Source organism: Eurosta solidaginis, chromosome 4 (genome assembly GCF_040869045.1).
Source record: "Eurosta solidaginis isolate ZX-2024a chromosome 4, ASM4086904v1, whole genome shotgun sequence".
Lineage (NCBI taxonomy): Eukaryota > Metazoa > Arthropoda > Insecta > Diptera > Tephritidae > Eurosta > Eurosta solidaginis.
The window spans coordinates 267,504,354-267,513,303 of record NC_090322.1 but is presented as its reverse complement, the minus strand read 5'-3'; positions in this window follow the sequence as shown (position 1 = coordinate 267,513,303).

Here is an 8,950-nt window from a genome sequence, read left to right as displayed (position 1 = left end):
ACTTACTTACTATATCAACTATCTCTGAAGTGGAAACTTTCTGAAACTTAAAAACATTACGGCCATTTTGCTCATCTATAGTACCTTCATTACTAAAAGAAGTAGGAAGTATATCATTTGTCATATACTCTCAGGGTAAAGCTTTTTTGAAGGAAAGGCGCGAAGGAGGGAGTTGGGGAAAGTATTCCATAGATCAGTTAGTCTATGTGCTCAGAGAAGTTAAGAAGCTCTCTGTTTCCTAAAAATTGAACTCTGGTTCAAAAACTAGATTTCTAATTTGTGGGCCATTATAAATCACAGCCTTCCCTTTTCAGGACTCAGTTTTGAAAATGGTTTAGAAATGTATTTGAAACATACACCACTTTTATCTAAGGCCTTAACATATTATTTCATAGGGCCCAATTTGATATACAGAGGAGGTAATATTCTACAGTAGCAGTCAGTAGGTTGAGATAAATCCATTCAGACTGATTTCTGGGGTTTATTCCTGCTATGTCTACCAAACAGAAATACCACTCGCTGCGATGGTCCGACGATTCACGCAAAATCAAAGGAGTTTGGCACTTGAAATAAGGTCTTTTTTATTTGCCCATAAGAGTAATGACTCAACATAACTTTTACATACGAAACTTGGAATCCAGTGTTTGTGATTAGTTTCAAATCTGGAACCGAATAAGCTCGTTTCGGTTGGTCTGACGGATTCAAACGAAATTCTTTGAACATATACGCCCACAAATAAGGCAAACACTATTTGGATTGTTTACACATATTCTCCTTGATAAACTCATAATAAATAACGCAATGGATTACAGCAGTTACTGCACTTTCTATAGTAATATGTCACTGAGAAGAGTTTCTTGTATAATACCCGTATTTCAAGAACTCGAGCTTCTAGAAGAAATTTTGAGCGCAGATTTAAAATCAGCGACCACAAATTAGTGAAGAACAAATGTAAAACACAATGCAACAGACAAAAAGTGCTATTTTGTCCACCAGTGTAATAAACCGATAAACTGTAGTTACAAAATTTATAACACGCCGTTCTGTTTCGGTTCAGGCTTCGGTTGTATCTCACTCCTCGTAATAAAAAAATATCTACTGACTACCTTAAATACGCAATGATTGTGGGTGGGTGTCTAGGAATTAAGTCCTTTCCAACCTCCCACACATCGCAGCCCTACTTATTGTGTGTTAAATATACATCAGCTGCTCGAAATCATGTCCATTGCTACACCACAAATAACACTACTCTACAAATTTGGATCAACTTTAGTCTCCAAGAATAAAATAGCCCTTTCCTAAAGTGAAATTTTCTCCTGATTCCGAATATGACTTCCATTTTCCTGTTGCAGATCTAGTCTCCGAGATATCGGCGAAAATATGAAAATTCCCATTTTTGCAGAATACTACTTCATATAGGTAGGGCAAAAATTTGCAGTTTTCATTTTTTCGTTTTAAACTGTTGAACTGTACATTATACTAATTTCCATAAACATTTCTTGCCTTCATCTCCTTTCAGTATCTTCAGTAGTTTGGCCACTATGCCAAAAAACGTTGAAAAAATTTTGAGAAAAAAAAAAGAAATGTTTTACAAAATTTCGGATTTAACCACTTTAAAATCAGAAAAATTCTATGGACGAAAAAAAGTTAGCCCTCCTATGTTGTAGGTAATTTAACTCCGAAAAATTTAAGCATACCAGTACAACAATCGGACGTGCCGTTGAGACTATAATCCCGTTAAATTGCAAGCGTCTATCCTAAAATTTTAGTATTACTTTGATAAAATTGGCGAGACATTTCATTTTTTCACTCTACCTTAGTAATAAATTTAAAAAGACATCAAGTATTTAGTTGTCACGACTGTTTGTTGTAAATTTTCTTTTGCAAATTGTAGTGCAAATTTATACATACTACATCGGTAGATGTGTTTAGGAAATGGCTTCTTGCAAAAGAGATTTTAAATTTAAAAATAATCCGGGTGATTTTTGCTTCATTTGCGGACATAATATTTTCGGAAACTCAGCTCGGAAAATAACTAATTCTGTCAAAGGTGCATACTTTCATTATTTCGATTTCCTTGTAAAAAATCTCGATAAATCTTGGACACCTCATTTTATTTGCGACTCCTGTAGATTAACTTTAATGAGATGGGTATCGGGTAAAGGTCATAACATGAAGTTTGGTGTTCCAATGATGTGGACTGAACCCTTTAACCACAACCAAATGAGAAAAAGAGGAGTATCAGCTAAAAAATCAAAACTACATGACCATACCTTACCCATACCTAGGCCGCCTATAAGTTTTGAAGCCTCAAGCGAAAGTGACTCCGAAGCAGACATTTCAGACAGTGAACGAGAAGGAGAGGTCTCACATCGAGTCTCACAAGCCGAACTTAATGACTTGGCCAGAGATTTGAAATTATCGAAATTTGATAGTGAAGTTCTAGGATCTCGTTTGCAGCAATGGGGCAGCCTGGGCCCTTCGAAAAGTACTTCCAAATTTCGAAATAGACACAAGACTTCTCTTCATTTTTTACTAAAAATGAAAATATTTGCTACTGCAATGATGGTCAAGGTTTATTTGAAGCACTAAAATTAGAAAATAAATTGGATAATTGGCGCTTGTTTATAGACAGTTCAGAACATAGTTTAAAAGCATCATTACCCCATAAAGGAAATTCGTTACCGTCAATACCAGTGACACATTCTGAGAATACTAAAGAAACTTATTTAAGGATATACAATTTACTTAAGCTCATTCAATATAAACAATTTAATTGGAAAATTTGTGCGGGCTTAAAGGGAAGCAGTTTCGGTGGTACAATTTAAAATAAATAGTATATGAAATACATCCCAGGTTGTAGCTATAATTCTCGGACTTCAAGGAGGTTTCACTAAATATTGCTGTTTTCTCCGTCTGTGGGACAGCCGTGCTAGAGAACCCCATTATATTCAGGAAAACTGGCCACCAAGAGCTGAGTACGAACCAGGTGCCTTCAATATCGCAAACCTGCCTTTAGTTAATCCCGAACGAGTTATTTTGCCAGCACTTTACATCAAATTAGGATTAATGAAAAATTTTGTAAAGGCTTTAAATAAGGACGCGCCATCCTTCCAGTACCTAACGAAATTTTTCCCTAAAATAACTCAAGCCAAATTAAAAGAAGGTATATTTGTTGGTCCGCAAATTAGAAAGTTGCTGAAAAACGAAAATTTTGTGAATCATTTATCATCAGTAGAAGCAGCGGCTTGGGACAGCTTAAGCAAGTCGTTAGTGGATTTCTTGGCAACAACAAAGATCCCAACTATAGAGAGATGGTCAAAGCCTTGTTGAAAAACTACAGTGCTGTGCAATGCAACATGTCCCTCAAAATGCATTTTTCGCATTCACATTTGGATAATTTTCCCGCAAACCTGGGTGCTGAAAGTGATGAACAGGGTTTCACCAAGGCCTCATGATTTTTGAAAAGCGTTACCAAGGTTTTTGGAATGAAGAAATGATGGGAGATTATTGCTGGACAAACCCAGAAACGGGTAGTTAAGAGTACCCACATCCCACTATTGACCACCACGGTAAAATCGCTCAATTTAACTTTTTTGAGATGTAGATATGTATGTATTTAATGTTGTTGTCGTTGTTGTTTTTTACTGAATTGATGATTTATACTCATATTACTCAATTGAATACAGTTTAACGTGAAAAGATATGTCTATATTACAACGTTATAAAAAATAAAAACGTAGTTTGAATAAAAATTTTCTCTATAAAAACTTGTAGGATAGACGCTTGCAAGTTAACGGGGCTATAGTCTCAACGGCACGTCCGATTGTTGTACTGGTATGCTTAAAATTCTCGTAGTTAAATTACCTACAACATAGGAGGGCTAACTTTTTTTCGTCCATAGAATTTTTCCGATTTTAAAGTGGTTAAATCTGAAATTTTGTAAAAAATTTCTTTTTTTTCTCAAAATTTAATCAACGTTTTTGGGCATAGTGGCAACTACTGAAGATACTGAAAGTAGGTGAAGGCAAGAAATGTTTATCATCATAGTCATATTCGGTCATATTCATAAAATTTTACTTTAGGAAAGGCCTATTTTATTCTTGGAGATTTTTTTTGTCGAGTAGTGTAATCAATTCCCGTGGCTCGGCATCACAGTCCATCCCGACAACTGATTTAATTATATACATATGTATGTAAATACATCGGTAACTATATTTAGTCTGATTAATTTTTAATCAACGCGCTAAATTGATGAGAAGTGTGATGACTAGTGCCTAGGGCCTACCTAATTATTTTCTAGCTTTGATATTATTATTACTTCATGCAAGTATTGTTTTCAATAAAACCGTTTAACTTAAACATTTTTTTAAATTATTTAATTTTTTGTTTTAGGTGCAACTTGTGCGTGTCTCATCGTGCCTGATGTACCAAACCTGTTAACAGCTTAATAAAGACGTCTAAATGGTTGGCATTTAACTCATTGCATAAGTTAACTAAAATTTAAGAAAAATGTAATTACTAAGTTTTGTGAAATAAAAAATAAAGTTTATGAAAATTTAAAACCTAGCAAGTAGGTAATAAAAGTGAGACAATAGTGAAAAGACCATTCGCTGAAAATTGATGCATGTACATATGTACATATGTATGTAATAAAATTGCGCAATAAGTAAATTTATTAAACAACGTTAAATAACATTTGCTAAAACAGCCGTTAATTCAACCGAATGCTGCATGCAACACTTTGTTATATAACCACATTGATTTAACAATTCACACATCATAATCATAATACCGTTTTTATGCACAGTTAAGTTAACCTTTTGTGGCACTACTAAAGCGAATAAAAACAAGTAAGGAAGGTTAAGTTCGGGTGTAACCGAACATTACATACTCAGTTGAGAGCTATGGTGACAACATAAGGGAAAATCACCATTTAGGAAAATGAAACGAGGGTAACCCTGAAATGTGTTTGTATGACATTTGTATCATATGAAAGGTATTAAATATTAAAGAGTATTTTAAGAGGGAGTGGGCCATATTTCTATAGGTGGACGCCATTTAGGGATATCGCCATAAAGGTGGACCAGGGGTGACTCTAGAATTTGTTTGTACAATATGGGTATCAAATTAAAGGGGTTAATAAGCATTTTAAAAGGGAGTGGGCCTTAGTTCTATAGGTGAACGCTTTTTCGAGATATCGCCATAAGGGTGGACCTGGGGTGACTCTAGAAAGCGTTTGTACAATGTGGGTATCAAACGAAAGGAGTTAATGAGTATTTCAAAAGGGCGTGGGGTTTAGTTTTACAGGTGGACGCCTTTTCCAGATATCGCCATAAAGGTTGACCAGGGGTGACCCTAGAATTTTTTTGTACGATATGGGTATCAAATTAAAGGGGTTAATAAGCATTTTAAAAGGGAGTGGGCCTTAGTTCTATAGGTGAACGCCTTTTCGAGATATCGCCATAAGGGTGGACCAGGGGTGACTCTAGAAAGCGTTTGTACAATGTGGGTATCAAACGAAAGGTGTTAATGAGTATTTCAAAAGGGCGTGGGGCTTAGTTCTATAGGTGGACGCCTTTTCGAGATATCGTCATAAAGGTGGACCAGAGGTGACTCTAGAATGTGTTTGTATACGATATCGGTATAAAATTAAAGGTATTAATGAAGGCTTTAAAAGGGAGTGGTGGTAGTTTTATAGGTGGTCGTCTTTACGAGATATCGGTATAAAGGTGGACCAGGGGTGACTCTAGAATTTGTTTGTACGATATGGGTATCAAATGAAAGGTGTTAATGAGTATTTTAAAAGGGCGTGGGGCTTAGTTCTATAGGTGGACGCCTTTTCGAGATATCGTCATAAAGGTGGACCAGGGGTGACTCTAGAATGTGTTTGTACAATGTGGGTATCAAACGAAAGGTGTTAATGAGTATTTCAAAAGGGCGTGGGGCTTAGTTCTATAGGTGGACGCCTTTTCGAGACATCGTCATAAAGGTGGACCAGGGGTGACTCTAGAATGCGTTTGTACAATGTGGGTATCAAACGAAAGGTGTTAATGAGTATTTCAAAAGGGCGTGGGGCTTAGTTCTATAGGTGGTCGCCTTTTCGAGATATCGCCATAAGGGTGGACCAGGGGTGACTCTAGAAAGCGTTTGTACAATGTGGGTATCAAACGAAAGGTGTTAATGAGTATTTTAAAAGGGCGTGGGGCTTAGTTCTATAGGTGGTCGCCTTTTCGAGATATCGCCATAAGGGTGGACCAGGGGTGACTCTAGAAAGCGTTTGTACAATGTGGGTATCAAACGAAAGGTGTTAATGAGTATTTCAAAAGGGCGTGGGGCTTAGTTCTATAGGTGGACGCCTTTTCGAGACATCGTCATAAAGGTGGACCAGGGGTGACTCTAGAATGCGTTTGTGCAATATGGGTATCAAACGAAAAGTGTTAATGAGTATTTTAAAAGGGCGTGGGGCTTAGTTCTATAGGTGGTCGCCTTTTCGAGATATCGCCATAAGGGTGGACCAGGGGTGACTCTAGAAAGCGTTTGTACAATGTGGGTATCAAACGAAAGGTGTTAATGAGTATTTTAAAAGGGCGTGGGGCTTAGTTCTATAGGTGGTCGCCTTTTCGAGATATCGCCATAAGGGTGGACCAGGGGTGACTCTAGAAAGCGTTTGTACAATGTGGGTATCAAACGAAAGGTGTTAATGAGTATTTCAAAAGGGCGTGGGGCTTAGTTCTATAGGTGGACGCCTTTTCGAGACATCGTCATAAAGGTGGAACAGGGGTGACTCTAGAATGCGTTTGTGCAATATGGGTATCAAACGAAAAGTGTTAATGAGTATTTTAAAAGGGCGTGGGGCTTAGTTCTATAGGTGGTCGCCTTTTCGAGATATCGCCATAAGGGTGGACCAGGGGTGACTCTAGAAAGCGTTTGTACAATGTGGGTATCAAACGAAAGGTGTTAATGAGTATTTCAAAAGGGCGTGGGGCTTAGTTCTATAGGTGGACGCCTTTTCGAGACATCGTCATAAAGGTGGACCAGGGGTGACTCTAGAATGCGTTTGTGCAATATGGGTATCAAACGAAAAGTGTTAATGAGTATTTTAAAAGGGCGTCGGGCTTAGTTCTATAGGTGGTCGCCTTTTCGAGATATCGCCATAAGGGTGGACCAGGGGTGACTCTAGAAAGCGTTTGTACAATGTGGGTATCAAACGAAAGGTGTTAATGAGTATTTCAAAAGGGCGTGGGGCTTAGTTCTATAGGTGGACGCCTTTTCGAGACATCGTCATAAAGGTGGACGAGGGGTGACTCTAGAATGCGTTTGTACAATGTGGGTATCAAACGAAAGGTGTTAATGAGTATTTTAAAAGGGCGTGGGGCTTAGTTCTATAGGTGGTCGCCTTTTCGAGATATCGCCATAAGGGTGGACCAGGGGTGACTCTAGAAAGCGTTTGTACAATGTGGGTATCAAACGAAAGGTGTTAATGAGTATTTCAAAAGGGCGTGGGGCTTAGTTCTATAGGTGGACGCCTTTTCGAGACATCGTCATAAAGGTGGACCAGGGGTGACTCTAGAATGCGTTTGTACAATGTGGGTATCAAACGAAAGGTGTTAATGAGTATTTCAAAAAGGCGTGGGGCTTAGTTCTATAGGTGGTCGCCTTTTCCAGATATCGCCATAAGGGTGGACCAGGGGTGACTCTAGAAAGCGTTTGTACAATGTGGGTATCAAACGAAAGGTGTTAATGAGTATTTTAAAAGGGCGTGGGGCTTAGTTCTATAGGTGGTCGCCTTTTCGAGATATCGCCATAAGGGTGGACCAGGGGTGACTCTAGAAAGCGTTTGTACAATGTGGGTATCAAACGAAAGGTGTTAATGAGTATTTTAAAAGGGCGTGGGGCTTAGTTTTACAGGTGGACGCCTTTTCGAGATATCGCCATAAAGGTTGACCAGGGGTGACCCTAGAATTTTTTTGTACGATATGGGTAACAAATTAAAGGGGTTAATAAGCATTTTAAAAGGGAGTGGGCCTTAGTTCTATAGGTGAACGCCTTTTCGAGATATCGCCATAAGGGTGGACCAGGGGTGACTCTAGAAAGCGTTTGTACAATGTGGGTATCAAACGAAAGGTGTTAATGAGTATTTTAAAAGGGCGTGGGGCTTAGTTCTATAGGTGGTCGCCTTTTCGAGATATCGCCATAAGGGTGGACCAGGGGTGACTCTAGAAAGCGTTTGTACAATGTGGGTATCAAACGAAAGGTGTTAATGAGTATTTTAAAAGGGCGTGGGGCTTAGTTTTACAGGTGGACGCCTTTTCGAGATATCGCCATAAAGGTTGACCAGGGGTGACCCTAGAATTTTTTTGTACGATATGGGTATCAAATTAAAGGGGTTAATAAGCATTTTAAAAGGGAGTGGGCCTTAGTTCTATAGGTGAACGCCTTTTCGAGATATCGCCATAAGGGTGGACCAGGGGTGACTCTAGAAAGCGTTTGTACAATGTGGGTATCAAATGAAAGGTGTTAATGAGTATTTTAAAAGGGCGTGGGGCTTAGTTCTATAGGTGGTCGCCTTTTCGAGATATCGCCATAAGGGTGGACCAGGGGTGACTCTAGAAAGCGTTTGTACAATGTGGGTATCAAACGAAAGGTGTTAATGAGTATTTTAAAAGGGCGTGGGGCTTAGTTTTACAGGTGGACGCCTTTTCGAGATATCGCCATAAAGGTTGACCAGGGGTGACCCTAGAATTTTTTTGTACGATATGGGTATCAAATTAAAGGGGTTAATAAGCATTTTAAAAGGGAGTGGGCCTTAGTTCTATAGGTGAACGCCTTTTCGAGATATCGCCATAAGGGTGGACCAGGGGTGACTCTAGAATGCGTTTGTACAATGTGGGTATCAAACGAAAAGTGCTAATGAGTATTTTAAAAGGGCGTGGGGCTTAGTTCTATA